Source organism: Loxodonta africana, unplaced genomic scaffold (assembly GCF_030014295.1).
Source record: "Loxodonta africana isolate mLoxAfr1 unplaced genomic scaffold, mLoxAfr1.hap2 scaffold_49, whole genome shotgun sequence".
NCBI classification, from domain to species: Eukaryota; Metazoa; Chordata; class Mammalia; order Proboscidea; family Elephantidae; genus Loxodonta; species Loxodonta africana.
Genome location: NW_026975207.1, coordinates 801397 through 821964, shown reverse-complemented (window position 1 = coordinate 821964; position 20568 = coordinate 801397). Strand labels below are relative to the sequence as shown.

At 42.3% G+C, this 20568-nt stretch overlaps 1 long non-coding RNA gene across 13 annotated transcripts in view; it reads right to left on the bottom strand.

The window, feature by feature from the left end:
• Positions 1 to 20568, bottom strand: part of LOC135229747 (uncharacterized) — a 471035-nt gene that overhangs the window by 241326 nt on the left and 209141 nt on the right. For all 13 annotated transcript variants that reach the window (XR_010320438.1, XR_010320430.1, XR_010320437.1 and 10 more), the window contains 2 exons: positions 19165 to 19312; positions 11862 to 12036 (listed from right to left, as the gene is read on the bottom strand). This is a non-coding gene — a long non-coding RNA (uncharacterized LOC135229747). The remainder of the gene's footprint in view (positions 1 to 11861; positions 12037 to 19164; positions 19313 to 20568) is intronic.

Genomic DNA, 20568 nt, shown 5'->3' with positions numbered 1-20568 from the left:
GCCTCTGCTGATGGCATGTAGTCCCTCATTTAAACCTTACAAGGATGTAATGGGTGGGATAGACCTTGTTATCCACTTTCATCATGCAACATTTTATTAATTTGAACAGTAGCATATTATAAAAACAAATTAGAAAATAGAGAAAAGTATAATAAAAGAATACGCCTCATCCGTTGAGTACTATTATGCTGCCTCAGCAGCTGCTCATTGTTGTTGTTGTAAACATACCACACAACCTTTGGTGACTGAACAACTGACAGTAATTAGCATTAATTGGCTGTGCAACCCTGCCCTTAATCAATGTGACTTTTCCACCACTCTTAACCAGAACTCAGTCTCCATATGCAGGAACACCCCTTTATTTCCTCCCTCCTGCCCCTGGTAACCCCTAATAAACTTTTATGTCTACACATTTGCTTGTTTTTGTAAAAGATGGGTTTTTGAATCTGAAAGTTCATGACAAGCCACAAGGGTAAATTCATGTGGTAGAAGTTATTTGCAATACATATATCCTACTACTGACTTGGTTCTGAAATACATAAAGAACAATCCAAAAAGGAAAAAGGAAAAAGAAAGCAGACAGTTTGATAGAAAAATGAGCAAATACTTGAACACTGTATAAAAGATTTCTATATGGCCAAGAAACATATGAAAAGTGACAAACCTTCACTGGTTATCAGAGAAATTCTAATTAAAAGCCACAATGTGATACTATCCCCTACACGCCAGATTGGCTAAAACGGAAAAGATGGAAAATACCAACTATTGGGTATAACGTGGAGTAACTGGAGCTCTAATCTACCGCTAGTGGAAGTGTAATTTGGTACAACCACTTTAAAAATGTTTTGTCCGTATCTACAAAAGCTGTGAACATACATATATCCTAGGACCCAGCAATTCTACTTCAAGATACATACCCAGTAGAAATGGGTACATATCTTCACCAAAACACATACACTTCTCAGCATCCGCTAAGGAATAAACACCTTCCTTAGGAATGTCTAACTTTTAAAGCATTATTCTCTGTCTGTTGTAAGGTGATATCCATATATGATGATAAGTTTACACAGAAAAGTCTAGAGCTTTATGTGAAATTCAGCAGCAAATCTCTAGAGGCTCATGTTCTCATAGCTTCTGTCGCCTCTGCAGCCCCTGCTTCTGTCTGTCCGTCTGCTGGGCTGCACCACATGGAACCAGTTATGAAATTCAAGCCCATCTTACACTCGCCAAGGTCCTATTCACACAAAATTTGTATTAGCTTAAAAGAAAAGGTGTGTAGATAAGACACACAAGGGATTTAATTGCAGCAAAACAAACCTTAAAATGAAATGGCTGGGAATGGTGGGCCTCCCTTTATAAAAAGGAGTCTTTGTACAGACTACGGGAAAATGCAGTTAAGATATGGGTCATGGGAAAAGGAGCGTTTGTAGCAATTTGGTAATTACTCAGACCACCTGTAAAAATGTTTTCATCCTTTTTCTCATACCTTACACAAAACAAAATTCCAGATGGATCGAATATTTAAAATTAAAATATGCAACCATAAAAATTTTAGAAGTTTTTATTTTCTTTTTATTGATAAAAGAGAAAGACTTTTTAAAAATCCCAAAATATGAAGGCTAAAACTGTTAAGATCTGTAGATCTTTGGCATATCAAAAAGTACATGAAGAGAGTAAAAATACAGGCAAAAAGGTGAAAAAAAGTTTGCAGGCTAAGGATTTGAATAGAGATTTCTCAAAAGCAGATATAGAAACTGTCAACAAGCACATGAAAAGAAGCGTAACCTCATTAGTCATCAGGGAAATGCAAATCTAAACTAAAAAAAACTAAAGTGCACTATTATTTCAAAACCAGTAAGACCGTTAAACTCAACAGGATGGACAACAAGTGTCGGCGACGATGTGCAGAAGCTGGAATACCGCTGGTGGAAATGTAAAATGATCCAATTGTTTTGGAAAATGGTTTGGCAATTCTGCAGAAAGTTAAACACAGAATTACCATACAACACTGCACTTGCACTCCTAGGTCTGTAGCCCAGAGAATCAAAAGCATGTTCACATACAAACTTACACAGAGGATTCCTAGTAGTGTTATTCATAACAGCCAAAATGTGGAGAGAACCCAAATGTCATGACCTGATAGACAGGATGTGGTATATTCATAGACTGGAACCACAAAAGGCACCAAGTACTGATACATGCCACAATATGGACGAACCTTGAGAATATTACGCTAAATGAAAGAAGCCAAACACAAATGACCACATCGTGTATGATTCCATTTACATGAAATGTCCAGAACAAACCAACACAGACAGAAGTAGATTAGTGGTTGCTACGGCTTGGAGGAAAGGAGTAATGAGGATGACTGTTAATACGCCTTTATTAACAAGGGCCTTTATTTACGGGGCACTGAAAATATTCTGAAGCTAGACAGTGGTGACTGTTGTGCCAAGTCTGCCCATATACTAAAAGCCACGGTATTGTGCATATTTTCAAAGGCAGTGTTACGGCAGGTGAATTGTATCTCAATAGAAGTATTTGTGATTCCTAAAAGACTAACTTTTCAATTAACATATAGAACCTATAAATCAGTAGGAAAAAAACAATCCAATTTTAAAATGTCTCCCTCCAGAGCAAAGGGAAGGGGGTACATTCCATCCGTACAGCTTATTTTTTTATCTCTTCATTATTCAAGTTCTATTCTCATCTTATGTAACTCTAAATTATACAAATAATTGTCTCCATTTTCCTTATCCCTGTTTTCACTATTTAACTAAATAAAGACAGCAACACAGTGTTTTTCATAAAAACCCACCCACATTCACTCAAATCATTTTTTAGCACTTCTTAGGTGCCAGGTACCAGGATGCTCTGACAAACACAACAGACAAGTTCCTGCCTGCATGGGCCTTCTATTTTTGTGAAGCAGGCAGATGATAAACCAGCCAACCAGCTCTTAATGTAACCTAACATTAAGGAGGGAAACATGTAATTTTGGAGCTATCTCAAGCTGTGTCTCTCTCACAAACATTTCTCCGAACCTAGTGAAAAGTAAACACCTCGAAGGAACTCCGTGGGGCCAATAAATGTGAAAAAGCCATTTCATTTCAGTTTTGTTTTGTTGCTTTCACCTGCCACCCTGTCATTATTTTTTAATAACATGATTATGGAGCTGACATCAAACTCTCACCACTCGGCTGAAAGAAAAAACCAAACCAGTAGCCATCTAGTCAATTCTGACTCAGAGACCCTACAGGACAGAGTAGAACTGCCCCATAGGGTTTCCAGGGAGCAGCTGGTGTTAGGACACAATTCCCTCTTATAAGAACCTGAAAACTGTTCACTGTGGATGTGGGAGGGACTCAGTAGCACTTGCAGAGATTTCCACGTGGGTGGGGCGCTGTAGTGTGAGCATCGGGGGAATGGACCCCATGTGCACTTTGCATCCTTCTGCAGATTATGACACAACAAACATTCACTCTTCATTGACCTACATCTTGTAAGAGAACAGAGGGAATTGTTAGGCAGGACCCTTCGAAAATGCACGGCAAGAAATTTTATTGCAACATTAAATGGAAAATAAAATCTTCCTACGTTTTTCCTCCTTCCCTACCTCATTTCAAGGAGATAGCTGGACTCACAGTGTTGAAGCCCTGAAACTTCAAGACTCTGAAGAGTCTGTGGTAAAAGCCTCAGCTCACTGAGGTGATCACACTGAGTGAACTGGAGCCCAGGGGAAGAGTGACAGTCAGATAGTAGGGTCCTAGACATTGGCAAGGGGTAGGATCTCCTTCTTGATAGTGCCCTGGAGTAGGTTACAGCACCTCAAAGGCTGATGCAGGCACATAAGTAGACAAACCCTGTTATGCTGTTGACAGCCCCACCAAGGTTCTCATGCTCCAGCTGAGAAGGGAAACAGCAGACCGAATGCTTCTAGAGAGATCACCCACATAGGCTGAGGCAATGGATGTGTTGAAGGTCTTCTCCAAGCACTGGTCCTTCATTAGACCCTGGGAATTATTGCATATCTGGATGAGGGAGTACCCTAAAAGTAAGTGAGGTTAAAAACTCCCCTCAATTTTGTAAGCAGGTAGTTCTGAGCCTCAATTCATTTTATTTTTTAAAAAATCATGCTTTTTTTCATACATGATTTTGTGCAGACTCACACATACAATTCGTATTACCCATTCATGCATTAAGTCAACAAAGATTTCCTGTATGAACAGCTACATGTCAGACCCTAGGCCAGATGCTCTCGGTGATGAAATGACTTAGAGAAGTTGCCTCACTGCCTGGTGAGAGAAACAGCCAAGTTAACAGGTGTATCAGTCACGTATTGCTGTGTAACAAATGACTCCAAAATATAGTGTCTTAAAAAAACAACCATTTACTAAGCTCACAATTTTGCAGGTTGTCAATTTGGGGTTCTTCTGATCTGGGCCAGCTACAGTGGCTCGTAGCAGGGCTTATTCATCTGTCTACAATTTGCTTCCAGCTCACCACCGAGCCAGTTTGCCTCAAATCAACTCAGTGAAACTGCTGGATCCTCTTTCCAATGGTCCCTCATCATTCAGCAGGCTGGCCTGGGGTCACTCCCACAGGTTCTCATGGTTTAAGAGCAACAAAAGGGCAAGACTCAATGTAAAATCTTTTCAATTCTCTCCTTGTATCATCTCTGCTACTATTCCAAGGGCCAAAGCAACTGTATGGTCAGCCTTCAACTAACAGGTGGAAAAAGACTCCTCCTGCTAATGAAAGGTACTCTGGAGTCTCATAGAAGGCATGGGCACAGAGAGAGGAAGAATGTGTAGTAAATGCAACTGTGTTTTATGCTGTGGTAAAGGGTTTCCTGGGTACAATGGAGTACAGAGCAAGAAGTGGACTCATCTACCAGGAGAAGATTCAGGGAAGACTACAACCAGGAAGTCATGCCTGAACCAAGTTGGGAATATGACTGAATAGTTAAGGGATGAAAAAAGGCCGAGCATCCAGGAAGCCCCAGGTATTTTCCACAGGCTTCAGTAAAAAGGGAAGGATGGCTTGATGAGAAAAGTCTGAGGAAACAGGGTAAAAACACTGGGGGATTTGTTACATTTGTGAACAGGCACAGATTATCTTTTGTTCTATTGTTTCCCTACCATTCCTGCCTCTTCTGTCCTTTGGGGTCACACAAAACAAGCCCCTACCATCCCCATGTTGGAACTTTTATTTTCCTTGGAGAAGTCTCCTCCTTCCTCATCACCACCCCAACCTTCTTAATTTCTTCCTCAAATGGTCTCCCCATTTGCTGGTTTCTCTTCTAAATGGCCTCCTAAACAAAAACAGAGTCTGTCATGGGATTTCCCCAAGTCAACTCCCAAACTTCCCATTCTGGCTGACCACAAAATTCCTGAGTCTTAGGGCTTTTTGGTAAGTCATAAACCTCATCTGTTCCAGTGGGGTCAGTTTTCTTCACCTTCACGCTTCACCAGGGAGAGTAGGCCAGCAGATGGGAAGGGAGAGAACATCTCCTAGTCAGAGAGCAGAGCCTGTGTGAAGACTCAGAGGCTAAGGAGACCTAAGAGGGGCTCAGAGTGGACATTTTATAACCAGAGCTGGAGAGACATGATTCCAACAGAGTCAAATGAGAGGACTGGGAGAAAGCAGCTGCCCATGATACTGTTATCATTCCCTGTGCTCTCTTTACCCACCAAGGGATAGTAACCCCTTACACGGCACGGAAAAGTTTCAATTCATTTTTAGTATCTAATCTCCTTCTTCCCACATTGGCACTAGCACTCCTCAAGCGCCTACCTGACAGTTTCATGTTTTTCTGGTTGCCGTGTTTAGCTCCAAACTGGGCCCATGGAACTCAGCACTGTCAGCAATGATGTCACACAGGATTACGGAAGCCTTGGTGCTAACTCAGATCTCAGCTGCTTTTTGAAAAGGGTGCCGACCTCAGGTCTTGTGGGAGAGAAACTGTAGCTACTGAATCAAGGAAATTCAGGAGCAAGCCAGAGTCCCCAGGTTATCAAAGCTTCCTGCTGGGAGAAGGGATAAAGGTCCTTCAGACCATTATGTTTGGACATCTTCACCCAAGCAGGATGAAACAGTGACACACGACGAAAAGGCCTTTCTCTAAGACTCCAGATAAAGGTGAGGAAAAGTTGTCCCAGATTGACGAGTGCTACAGAACAAAAGCTCTGACTTCCACCAGAAAAGAGAGCCATGGTAGGACAAGATGAAGGATTTGGGATGAATGGATAAGGTCATAAGGAAGATTCTCCTGAGAAAGCACTTTCTGTCATTTAGTAGATAATTAACCAAAGTTTATTTTGTCAATAAGAAATGTAGGAATAAATGAGGGATGAAATGAAAGAATTCAATTGTAAGTTTGAGAGCTTTCCAGAATAGCTGCAGACAAGGCACTCTTTTGTTCTGGATCTGAACATGGTGGAAAGGAAGGAAGCCAGTGGGCAACTGGGGCAGAGAGTACAGGATGGTGGAAAGTGTGGGTTGCAAGAAGCGTACTTCATTATTATATTTTCTAATGAGATGGAATTAATATACCATGTGAAGAACTAAGGAAATTTCTCAGGAGGTTCTGGGAGTGGTAGGTTGAAGAGGCCAGAACCCACATCATTGAGGGCAGAAGAAGGGCTGTAGACTCCTTCCTAGATCCAGGAACTCCCCTTCCCCTCCTGTGTCTCCTGCCCACCTCCCTCAAGAGCCTAACAACCCCTAACCACAAAGATGGCTACAGGATAGAATTTTTTATTTTCCTACTTTTCTTAACCTGAGCTTCATTTAGGATCAGTCATGTATCACTCTTTTCAGGCCAGTTTTGTTGCCCTCCCCACTACTATTACCTCTGCTGTCCTCCTCCACCCAGTGCTGCCCTCCACTGGCCCTGCTTCCTGCTGCTTCCTGCTTTTCTGACTGGCCTCTAATACCCTTTGAGAGATCCCCCACCCCATCTTCTGTCTGTCACTGGAGCTTACACTCCCCTCCCAAACTCCTTCTCTTTCTTCCTTAACTCGCCAATCATTCCCTCAAACTCAGAAAAAAACTGACCCTTAAGCTGACATATACAAGCCCCGCCCGCCCACACAGGAGGCATGGTTGTGATTCAGCTACTAAGGTTTGTGCCATCAGACTCTCAAATATGGACATCTGTTTCTGCCTCACGCTGAAGGACATGGTAATGGGCTTCTGTTCAGAGAAAGGCAATTTTAATCTCCTGGTGTAGGCTAGTTAACGGTACGAGGAAAAGTTTTAAATCACACAGAAAAGTACAAATTACGCTGTCTCTTTAAGTATAATTCCTTCTATGAAAATCCTTCCCTTCAAAGGAGGATGAAAACAAGTTACAAAGAGGAGACCGATTCTCCTGTTTCAATGTTTACACTCTAAATTTACTAAAAAAAATAACTTTCATAGAAAACAGTTTTTAGAGAAACCATGTATTATCATGAAGGTGCAGAGCATGAGGTAACTTCCATATTCCACAGGAGCAAATTCACTTCCATCCAACAAACGCAAAAAAAAAAAATTTTTTTTTAATGTGGCGATCCTCTGTTTATATTATAAACTATCACAGGATAAACCTTCGGCTGCTAACTAAAAGGTTTGGCAGTTGGAATCCACCAGCTGCTCCTTGGAAACCCTAAGGGGAGTTCTACTCTGTCCTATAGGGTTGCTATGAATTGGAATCTACTAAAAGAAAACTGGGAGTTTTATTTTTAAATCAATGTATTATAATTTTTTGAAAAACGATAGACTTTTGCTATAAGGTAGTACCATCACTGAAATTTTCTGGAGGAGACTTTATTGCCCAGAGTAAATTCCCTAAAGTATGGTCTGTGCCTGGGGAAGAAGAAAGAAACCATGGGGACTGTGGAGGTGGAGGATGGTGGTGATGGACAGGTCTCCAGGGATCCCTGAGACCAGAGACTTAGGTCACAGTTGAGACACCAGAGCCCAGAGGGCTCATGTAAATTAACTCTCCATTATTGCAAGTCTCAACCCAAGAGGAAAGTGTCACTCAGGGTAGAACATGAGAACAAAAAGCCCAAGTTCCAAGCCCAGGAGGATTCCCCAAGTATCAGCAAGGCCATCTGCATCAGCTTCCACTAGGCAGAATTCTCACTCATCAAATTACTCCAGAGATCCATAGGTCAAGTATGGGTATTCTACCCAAGTGTGTAAGGTCAAGGGGTTAGCGACGGTCTGGCGGACCAGACCAAAACATCTCACACCCCTGTCGGCAAAAGGCCCCTGGTCTTGAGGCTGAGTTTTTGAAGAAAGTGAGTGCCATCAGGTCTGCCCTCAGTCTAACCAACACTGAGTTCCTGGTCAGCATCCTGGAGTCCTGGCAAGAAGAGCCAGGTACCTCCAGGAGCATCTGGAGGAGGAGACAGGGGCTGAAGAGGCTACCACACCTACTGGTGCTGCTACACATGTCAGAAACCTGGCTGCAGAGGGTGCAGGCATGGCCTCAAGGTCAAAGGAGAAAGCGCCTGAAGACGTGCTAGGACTCTTAGACTGAGAGAAGCAGGATGTCTGGACTGCAAAATATGCACCCTTCAGGGAAGAACTTCATTCAGGCTTCTTAAACCCACCTCACCTGGAAGATCCACTCTTTCAGCCTTGTGCCCCTTCCACGCCCCCTCTAGTACATGGAGAGATCCAGCCCTAGAGCACCAGGGTGGAAGAAGCCCCAGGATAGCTGTCGAAGACATGAGGTCCACTCCAAAGCTTCCCCCGCCAAGGAGAGAAGAGGACAAGACTCATCTGCAGATGAGGTCTCAGGGCCCTGAGAATGAGCACAATGTTTGTAAGGAAAGAGAAATGGGATTTCAGTGGGACATGGAAGTCTGAGAAAGAGCCTCTGCAAAGATAGCTCTAAGGGAGGTGTGATTGTGAAGGTGGGCTGGTCACTGAGTTCTTTGTAGTACAAGGTACCAGACAGAAGCCAGACTCTGAGGGGAACCTGCCTGCCGGTGAGCAGTGGGCATAAAACCTTAAACCAATGAGAATCGAATCTCTTCCCAGCAGCTTCTGCACAGATCAGTGATGTTTGCTTGGTCTTTTCTCTTTTCTGTGGTCTAACCTGATCTGTCCTGAGATCAGAGAGTTGGAATAGAAAAGCTTGACTGAGATGAAACGAGCAAAGAGAAGACAAGGCCTCCTAAATCTGGTGAAGACAGAACACAGATAACCAAAGGTGAGGATGGGAAGAAACAGATTGAGTTCCAAGTCCCATCCACAGTATCCCAGGGCCTGGGAATCCCTGGAAGTGCCAGAGGTGTGTACTCCCTGGGAGATGCGACCCCAAGTGTCAGAGGAAGCTCTATGGAGCAAGGAAAGGAGGGCAGGGCCTCTAGGATGGGCACTTCCATACAGGCTGCCCATGTGAATTTCTCAGAGTGACCGTGACAGATCCTGAGAGGGAGAGTTTGAGGCAAAGGAAAGTAAGTTTTCTGAAGAGGGGTGAATTCCACAGTCTCCTGATAATGAAACAGAAATCCCGTCCTGCTCAGAGGTACTGAGTAGGAGGGATTGTGAATTCCCATCCTGCACAGAGGTTGGCTGGGAAGTTCAACTGTCTAAAGACAATGTGGCCAAAGTCTTTTTTATCTTTCAAAGATATATCTTTAACTTCCTGCAAATTCAATCCTGGAAAAAAGCCTAGAATATACAAGTGTGGGTTTTTCAGGAGAGCAACAAGGGGAGAAGGTGATAGTGGCATATCAGAGAAGGAGAACAACAGTCTAATAGTCCCTGTGTTACTTAATGAATCACACATGGTGTCCAGCATTCTTCCTTATCTGTAGACATGTAAATGCAGTAGATGTTTTAGCAATAACTGAATTAATCCTCACAGAATTCTTTTTGGCCATTTCCAGGCATAGAGACCAGAAGAAGTCATTAGTTACAAGAGCAAGCAATACTTCGCTGGTCTGAATTTTGTTCAATTTCTGTGTTTGCCCTTCATAGATTGATAAAAGTCTCTGAATCTGCCATTGAAGATAGTGTTTTCTCTATTGTTATGGATTGAATAGTGTCCCCCAAAATGTGTGTCAACCTGGCCAGACCATGATTCCCAGTATTGTGTGGTTGTCCTGCATTTTGTGATCTGATGTGATTACTTATGTGTTGTAAATTCTAACCTCTGTGATGTTAATGAGGCGGGATTAGAGGCAGTTAGGATAATGAGGGAGGACACAATCTACAGGATTAGGGTGAGTCTTGAGTCAGTCTCTTTCGAGATACAAAGAGAAGAGTGAGCGGAAATGAGAGGGACCTCATACCACCAAGGAAGAAGTGCCTGGAGTGGAGCACGTCTTTTTGACCCAGTGTCCACGCGCTGAGAATTTCCTAGGCCAGGGGAAGATAGATGACAAGGACCTTCCCCCAGAGCCACAAAGAGAGAAAGCTTTCTCCTAGACCTGGTGCCCTGACTTCAAACTTGTTGCTTCTTAAACTGTGAGAGAATAAGTTTCTGTTTGTTAAAGCCATCCACTTGTGGTATCTCTGCTATAGCCACACTAGATAACTAGAAAACACATATATAAAATAGTAAAAAAAAAAAAAAAGTTTCAAATACACACACATACACGTATGATGTTATTAAACTTTAAAAGGTTTTACATTCTTATAACACATTTAACAATAGAGATTTGTATATAGAAGTTATAATAAGAGCCATCCCCACATAAGTATATTGTACCTGCTCCCCCAAAGTGTCCAGCGTCCAAAGATACATATGTACCCTTTTACACACTTCTTTTTGCCGGGACACATGTAAGTACATTCATTTGTTTGTTTTTATGGAAATTACGTCACACTCTACCCATGTTTTTCTCTGAATCACTCTTCACTTGACAATTTTTCATGGTTCCTCTAAATCAGCAGACATGGAAGAAGCACTCTTTTTGGTTCTTCTCATTCCTAACTCCCACCACTCTTCTGTCAGTTTGTTGTAGTGTGGTGGCTTGCATGTTGCTGTGATGTTGGAAGCTATGCCACCGGTATTTCAAATACCACCAGGGTCCCCCATGGTAGACAGGTTTGAGTGGAGCTCTGGATTTAGACAGACTAGGAAAAAGGACCTAGTGATCTATTTCTAAAAACAAGTGGCCAGTGAAATCTTACAAATAGTACTGGAACACTGTCTGATTGAATGACAGAGGATAACCCCTTAGGTTGGAAGGCACTCAAAATACAAGTGGGGAAGAGCGACCTCCTCAAAGTAGATCCCACTTTAATGACATTTGCTGATGGGGCACAACTCATCATGAGAAGAAACTGATGCAAATATTCATTAATAATCAGAATGTGGAATAAAGGAAGTATGAATCGGGAAATTGGAAGTCATCAAAAATGAAATCGAATGCATAAAGGTCAGTAATCCAAGGCATTAGTGAGCTGAAATAGCTTGGTTTTGGACATTTTAAACTAGACAATGATATGTCCTACTATGCCAGGATTGAGATACTGAAGAGAACGGCACCATATTCATCGATAAAAAGAACATTTCAAGATCTTTTCTGAAGTACACTACGAGCAATAGGTTAATACCCACAGGCCTACCAGGAAGACCAGTTAATAAGACTATTATTCAAATTTACACACAAATCATGAATGTGAAAGATGAAGAAGTTGAAGGTTTTTACCAAGTTCCGCAGTTTGAAACTGATCAAACATGATGCATTGATCAATCAAGATGTACTGATAATTACGTAATTAGAATGCGAAGTTGAAAACAAAGCAGACAAATCAGCAGTTGGAAAATAAGGTATTGATGATAGAAATGACACTGAAGCTTACATGATAGAATTTGGCAAGACCAATGACTTATTCATTGCACATACCTTTCGTCAGGAACATAAACGGTGACTATACTCGTGAACCACTCCAGGCAGAATAGACAGAAAACAAATTTGTGGAAGGTGATGATGGAGAAGGTCAATATCATGAGTCAGAATCAGGCCAGGGGCTGACTGCAGAACAGATGATCAGTTGCTCATATTCACGTTCAAGTTGAAGCTGAAGAAAATTCAAACAAGTCCATGAGTCAAAGTATGCCCTTGAGTATATCAAACCTGAATTTAGAGACCATCTCAAGAAGAGATTTGATGCACTGCACACTAATGATCGAAGACCAGATTAGTTGTGGGATGATAGCAAGGACATCATATATGAAAAAAACAAAAAGTCATTAGAAAGACAGGAAAGAAAGCAAACACCAAAGAGGATGTCACAAGAGACTCTGAATCTTGCTCTTGAATGTACAGTAGCTAAAGAGAATAGAAGGAAAAAGAAAGTAAAAGAGCTCAATAGAATACCTGAAAGGGAAGCTGGAGAAGACAAAGTATGATAATATAATGTGAACAGATCTGGAGTTAGAAAACCAAAAGGGAAGAAAACACCTGGCATTTCTCAAGCTAAAAGAACTGAAGGAAATATTCAAGCCTCTAGGTGCAATACTGAAGGATTCTATGGGCAAAATATCGAACAACAGAGGAAACATCAAAAGTAGATGGAAGGAACACAAAGACTCAATACACCAAAAACAATTGGTCGACGTTCAACCATATCAGGAGGTAGCATAGGATCAAGAGCTGATGGTACTGAAGGAAGAACTCCAAGCTGCACTGAAGCCATTGGCAAAAAACATGGCTCCAGGAATTGATGGCGTACCAAATGAGATGTTTCAACACACGGACGCAGTGCTGGAGGTGCTCACTTGTCTATTCCAATACATTTGGAAGACAGCTACCTGAACAAATGACTGAAAGAGATCTATATGTGTGCCCATTCCAAAGAGAGGTGGTCCAACGCAATGCGGAAATTATCGAGCAATGTCATTAACATCACATGCAAGAAAAATTTTGCTGAATATAATTTAAAAACAGTTGCAGCAGTACACAGACAGGGAACTACCAAAAATTCAAGCTGGATTCAGAGGAAGACATGGAACGTGGGATATCATTTCTGATGTCTGATGGATCTTGGCTGAAAGTAGAGACTATCACTAAGATGTTTACCTATTTTTGTTTACTATACAAGCACACTCAACTGTGTGGCTCATGACAAATTATGGATAGCTTACCAAAGAATGGGAATTCCAGAACACTTAACTGTAGTCATGCGGAATATCTACGTAGACCAAGAGGCAGTCATTTGAGTAGGGCAAGGGGATACGTGTGGTTTAAAATCAGAAAGTTATGTGTCATGGTGGTATCCTTTCACCATACTTACTCAATCTGTATGCTGAGCAAATAATCTGAGAAGCTGGTCTGTAAGAAGAAGAACATGGCATCAGTTTTGGAGAAAGATTCACTAACAACCTATGATATGCAGCTGATACGACCTTGCTTGCTGAAAGTAAAGAGGACTTGAAGCAGTTACTGATGAAGAGCAACCACTACAGCCTTCAGTATGGATTACACCTCAACATAAAGAAAACAAAAATTCTCACAACTGGACCAGTAAGCAACACCATGATAAATAGAGAAAATACTGAAGTCATCAAGCATTTCATTTAACTTGAATCCATAATCAATGCCCACAGAAGCAGCAGTCAAGAATTCAAACAATGTATTGCATTGGGCAAATCTATGGCAAAAGACCTCCTTAAAGTGTTGTGAAGGAAAGATGTCACTTTGAGGACTAAGGTGTGCCTGAGCAAAGCCATGATATTTTCTATCACCTCACATGCTTGAGCAAGTTAGACAATGAATACGGAAAACCGAAGAACTGATTCATTTAAAATATGGTGTTGGCAAAGAATACTGAATATACCATGGACTGCCAGAAGAATAAACAAATCCATCTGGGAAGAAGTACACCAAGATTGCACCATAGAAGCAAGGATGGTGAGACTTCGTCTCACGTGCCTTGGACATATTTTCAGGAGGGACCTGTCCCAGGAGAGGCTCATCATGCTTGGAAAAGCTGAGGGTCAGAAAAAAAAAGAGGAAGGCGCTCAACAACATGAACTGACACAATGGCTGCAAGAATGGGTTCAAACATAGCAATGATTGTGAGGATGGTTCAGGATCAGGCAGTGTTTCATTCTGTTTTACACAGGATCGATGGCATCTAACAGCCACAACTAACATATGTATGCGTATATATATGTATGTGTGTGTGTGTATATATATATATATATACATACATATATATACCCATTGCTGTCGAGTCGGTTCCAACTCATAGTGACCCTACAGGACAGAGCAGAACTGCCCCACAGAGTTCCCAAGGAGCGCCTGGTGGATTCGAACTGCTAACCTTTTGGTTAGCAGCTATAGCTATTAACCATTATGCAACTAGGGTTTCCATATAAAAAAAAAAAAAATTTTTTTATATATATATACACACATACACACACATATATATACACACACTCTTTTTTTTATATATATATGTGTGTATATATATATTCTGTTCAGCAGTTTTGCATCTCTAGAGATCCCAGGCTAAGACATTTGGTACCTACAGTGGTTCTAGAGGAACCAAATCTTAAGGATGAGTTTTCTGAATTGATTCTCAAGTCTGGCTAGTCTTAAAGGCACTGATGACTGTCTCCAGTAGTAAATAGGCTATTGCTAATCCATGGTGGGAGGTGACAATAGAAATACGCAAAATACTACTACAACTGGATCAAATATTTGTGAGACAAGGCTCTGCCTGATTACATATTCGATACTTTTCTATAATTTTGTCAGAATAAGAATAATAAGGAAGCTGCTTGGTTGGTCCTGCTTTTGGAGCCACACTGGTGAATGAAAGAAATGGGCTCAAAGCTCAAGCACCACATACAAGATCTGAAAGCTGCCACTTGTGCCCAGAAAGAAAACCATATTTCTTATAGTAACGAGGCTAATGCTGCCAAAAATAAACTCAGATTCTTATCATAAGAGTGACTGAATTAAAGCGCCGGTTGAATATCCAACCTCAAATGGTTTCTGAAGTTAGAGTCAGGGCACTGATTGGGAAGAAATGGGATCCTGAAACTTGGGATTAGGACATATGGGCAGATAGTCAGGAAGCGGGGGACAATGAATCTCCAATTTCTGTTGAATCGCTCTTCCTAACAGAACCAGACCTCTTACTCCCATCTGAAGAGATTCTCTAACTTTGCCGGCTAAGCCACCCTTCCCAGTAAAACAATTATCCCTTCCACCTCCATCTGATGAGATTACCCCAGCTGTGCCTGAAGTGTCTTGTTTGAGTTGTCTCCTGGCATGGTGTCTCGGGCATTGCCTGGGGCATCACCTTAGGCAGATGCCTTATAAGACACGGCTGAACATCCCACTGCCACTGCCCATTTTTGCTTCTAGACCTATACCTAGACTTCAGTCCCAACAAGCCCCGAAAGGTGAGCTATGAAGTGTGATCCAGGAAAAGCTATGCTAAACTCCAAAAGAACTGCTTGATTTTTCTAATATATACATACATACAGAAACCTGGTGAATATGTGTGGGAATGGCTATTATGGCTGTGGGATAACGGTGCAAGCAACATAAAGGTGGATTAGTCTGAGTTTATTGATATAGGCCCAGGAAGCATAGATTCTTCATTCAGTGTTTCAGCTTGAGAGGTTAGAAAAGGATCTCATAGTTTATTTGGCTGGTTTACTGAAGCATGGATTAAGTGGTGGCCTAAAATAAATCAAGTGGAAATGGCAGATCTGCCATTGTATACTGTAGGAGAAGGTATCCAAAGGCTGAGGGAAATTGGCATGTTAGAATGGATTTATTAGGCTGGACCCACAGACCCACACACGGAGTGCCCAGAGGGCTCTCTTTTTACCATAGCAGTGAGGTCCAAATTTGGGAAGCAAGCCCCAGCATTATTGAAGACTTCTGTGGTTGCTATTTTATATAAGTAAGAGTCCACAGTGAGAACTGCCCTAACTGAATGAAGACACCTGACTACAATGCAGTTGACTGGACCCCATGGTGGTAGCAGCCAAGTGGTGGCACTCAATCAACAAAGACAAGGTGGGTGTGGTTACCATAACAGACAGTAGAGTCAAAGCAGTAATCAGAACAGTCTGCTCGCATGGATTTATGGCATTGGCTACTTAGTCACAGTGTCCCTGGGAGTGAAAGAGCTGGGAAATGTACATCTCCTGGTACCTAGCGTCCTAGATATCTAGTGCTCCTGTAACAGAAATACCACAAACGGATGACTTTAACAAAGAAAATTATTCCCTCACAGTCTAGGAGGCTATAAGTCCAAATTCAGGGTGCCAACTCCAGGGGAAGGCTTTTTCTCTCTGTCACTCCTACGAGAAGGTCTTTGTCACCAATCTTCCCCTGGACAAGAAGGTTCTCAGCACAGGGATCCTAGGTCCAAAGGATGCACTGCTCCTGACACTTCTTTCTTGGTGCTACTGAGGTCCCCCTGTCTCTCTGCTCTTTTCTCTTTTATATCTCAAAAGAGATTGACTTAAAACACAACTTAATCTTGTAGATTGAGCCCTGCCTCCTTAACATAACTGCTTCAAATCTTCGCTCATTAACATCATAGAGGTAGGATTTACAATACATTGGAAAATTACATCAGCTGACAAAATGGTGGATAATCGCACAATACTGGGAAGCATGGCCTAGTCAAGGTGATATATACATTTTGGGAAGACAGAATTTAATCCGTAACACCTAGTATGCAGCTATCCACCTGTTAATGCCTTTTTCTCCATACCTGTTTCAAAGTATCACCCGAAACAGTGTGCCTTCTCTCTGACCTAAGTATATAAGGACCAAATAATATAGAGGAATCTCTGTTACGTTTTCTCCATCTTACCGTTATTTGGCCTCATACGCAGACCCAGTCACTTAATTGCGCAGCAGAATGAAGAGATTAAAGCCCCAACATTCTTGCCAGTGGACCAGGAAGGTAGCTGCTCAGACATCAGAGAGCCTCAGAGAGACAGAGACCAGGCGGCTCAAGAGAGGGGTACCATAAAGTTGTTTTTCATACCCCTCCCCACTCCCACGGTTGCATATGCTTTGCTCTGACCCTAAGAAGTAGATCAATCCTTTGAAAACTGCATTATGGGTTAGAACACCAACAAGGTCCCAGACTGAGTGACACTCCCATAGATTACATCCAAATATCACTGCAAAGTCTTCAAAATCTGAACTGACATCTGAGCCACAGCATCCAGAAGTTGGGAAAGAACCTGCAGCCTGAACATAACTGGGTCAAGTGATTCCTAAAACAAACAACATCGACATTTTCTGTAAGATTGAAGTAAGACACAGTCTTGGAATCACAGACAAAAACTTTAAAAAGCTACTTTAACCATGCTCAAAGAAGTAACAGGCACAACTTAGAAAAATAGAAAAATACATAGAAACCATTCACAAATGAAAATTTTAGACAGGAAAAACAGAAAAATAGAGATAAAAAATTCACTTGATCAGCTCTACAGCAGAATGCTGTTGACAGACAAAAGGATCAATGAGATGAAAACAGTTCAATTGAAAATATCCAATCTGAAAACAGAGAACAAATATTGAAAAAAAATGAACAGAGCCTCAAAAAAATTCAAAAATATCTAACATTTATTTATTGGAATTCCATACGGTGTAGAGAAAATATGTGGTGTAGAAAAAAGTATCTGAAGAAATACTGGCTCAACACTTTCCCAATTTGTTGAAAGACATAAACTTACAGATTCAAGAAGCTATGCAAACTCCAACAAGTTAAACTCACATAATTTTACGCCCAAATGCCTCACTGTCAATTGTGGAATAACAAGGACCAAGAAAATATCTTCAAAGAAGCTAGAGAGAAAACAACTCATCTCACACAGGAGAAACAATTGGAATGACTCTGTATTCATCATCAGAAGCCATGGAGGCCAAAAGGCTGTGAAAACAACATTTTTTCAACACTGAAAGAAAAGAAACATTAACCCAGTGTTCTATAGGCTGTTATTTCCTTCATGAGTAAAGGAAAAATATTGACATTCTCAGGTGAAAGACGCTTAAGAGAATTCATCGCCACCAGACTTGCTCTAAATGAAACACTAAAGGAAGTTCTTCAGGTGGCAGGCTTGGAATTTCAGGAATTATGGAAAGCAACAAAGTGGAAAGTATCTTCGGAAGTTCGCCCTCCACCAAAGATTAGACAGGTCTATAAAACAAACAACAACACACGTGAAGAAAGTGTTTCTTAGTTCAATCATGTGTATGAGACCAAAAGTACAAAACCAGCCCAAAAGCACTGAAAAGAGGGCAGGACGGAACAGGAATCATGGCGGATGGAAACGGGGAACTGGAGCATAGGAGAGGACAATATTGACACATCATGAATATTGCAACCAATGTCACAAAACAATTGTGTATAAATGGTTGAACAAGAAAGTAATTTGCTCTGTAAAGTTTCAAATAAAGCACAATAAAAAATAAAAAAAGTGGTAGGTATCTCGGTAAACATATTATGCCAACCCTGTTGTCACTGTACAACATGGCGCAGGACTCCCCTCTTTGCAAAGACTTTCTAGCTTATTGGAAAAACTTTGGAATATACTCTTGGTGGCAAATTAGTATTAGAGAATGGGGTTAATTTTGAAAATATGAGATGTCTGTACTCATGCCTGGTGAATAAACTGGATAATAATATTTTCAGAGCGAAATGAGACGTTCTAACAGAAAAATAGGCCTGAATTCCCACCTGGGCCATGAGCCTACTACTCTGAAGGCCTTTCCCAGAGAGGCATTTCAGGCACTTCTAGAGCAGCAGGAGCGCTGGGGAATGCAGGTGTCAACCTCCCCCAGGGCCTTCTCTGAGGGGTAAGTACCTGCTTTAGTACTGAGCTTAGTGGTTCATAAATTGTCATTCTGCATAAGGTCTTCAGGTTCAAGTCTGTAATCCAGCTGGGATTCTGTGTGTGCTGCATCTCTGCATCAAAAGAACATGCTTCTAGAAGCAGAATGCCAGGAGAGAGGCGGTTGGGCAGTTGGCGTTGGGGGGTGCTGCGCAGACAGGGGTGCCCGAGGGAGGCACAATATAGTCATTCTGCAGGAGGTCTAGTCCTTCTGCACAAGAATTAGAATGCTTCTCAATGCACAATAGTTTACACACAGGACATAAACAAAGTTACTGAAGGACAAAGTTGAATAGTAAACCAAGCCACTCCCTGTCAATCCTTACCTGAGAGGGTCTTCATCAGGACTTCCGGGGATGGAGAAGGAAACAGTAAACGCTGATTTATTTTACCTCTTCCTTCCTCAAGAAACAGGAACTGGTGTTAAGATGTCAGGTGTCAAGCCCCAAACTCCTCTTCTGGTCTGTATTTAAGCTGTATAATAAAACTGGGAATCAGGCAATCAGCCATGAGCAGACAGACCCAGGAGTATTTCCAGTGCCCCACATCTTTGAGCTCCAGTGAGATCCTGTTCTTAGTCCCTAGATTAGCAGAGGAGCTGAAAGACTGAAATTCCATGTTTTCAGGCAACTTGGGCTTCAAGCAGGCACTTATTGCTAAAGTCGTATTTCTCTGTGTTAATTTATGATCCTTAACTCAAATCCGGAGTTTGGAGCTCATTTTGATAACTCCTCATTGGTCTGTGTAGACAAGAGTCTGCTCACAGTCAGTGATGACAATGGAGGAAACAAAGTCCCTAGCCCAGAGGAGGGACTGTTCCCCAAATTTGGGGCAATGCCCCTGGGAAGCATCGGCGAGGTGCACTGTGGCCTCTGTGGCTTTGCCTTCTGCTCCTGGAATTGCACCCTGGGGGCCTCCATATGCAGACGCAGAGTCCGTGGGTGACCACAACTCCTGCCCTTCTGGGTCATCGTCCGGACGCACGTTGCGATATGCTTCCTGCCCCCCTTCCCAGCATAAGTGCTGCGATCACACGTGGCAGAACCAGTTCCCAGGTCCAGACCCTAGGTCTTGCCCTCCTTGGCCTTAGGCTTCCCCTTTTTTTTTAGTCCTGGGGGAACCCGCAAGCCTGGCGGGTGCGAGGTTAGCACCCGGCTGGGCGGGCTTGGGCCTGTCTCAAAAGGCTCATGGCGCACGCAGGTACCGCCTCCTTGGAGTCTGCAGGCTTGCGGTGGGCAGCCCGGCATCTCCTGCCTCCCTCGGGCGCCCTCTCTGGGCAGCAGCTCCCCTCCCCCCGCCCCGCCAACCACCCAACAGTCCCACTGCCTGCTTTCTGCTTCTAGAAGCGTGTTCTTTTGATGCACACATGCAGCACACACAGAATCCCAGCTGGATTACAGACTTGAACCTGAAACGCACAACTTTAAAACTACTAGACTGGGGGGGGGGGTATTGGCAGTGAAAATAGGAAAAAAAAAATAAGAAAGAGAACAATTACAAAAAAAGTATTAGAAGACTGCAACCTCACGTTATGGACTCAAGAAGGCTGCGGATACACAACTGCGTAGATAGCATACTGTTGTCTCTTTCTTTGCAAATAAGTCTTAGATGAGGGAATTTGGTACCGGGAATCGTTGCAGAGCCTGACTTTGGGGAAATCTGGGATTGATTAATTGGCTTGCATGAGGCTACAAGCCCTGATAATCAATATTTAAAGATGAGATTCGAGC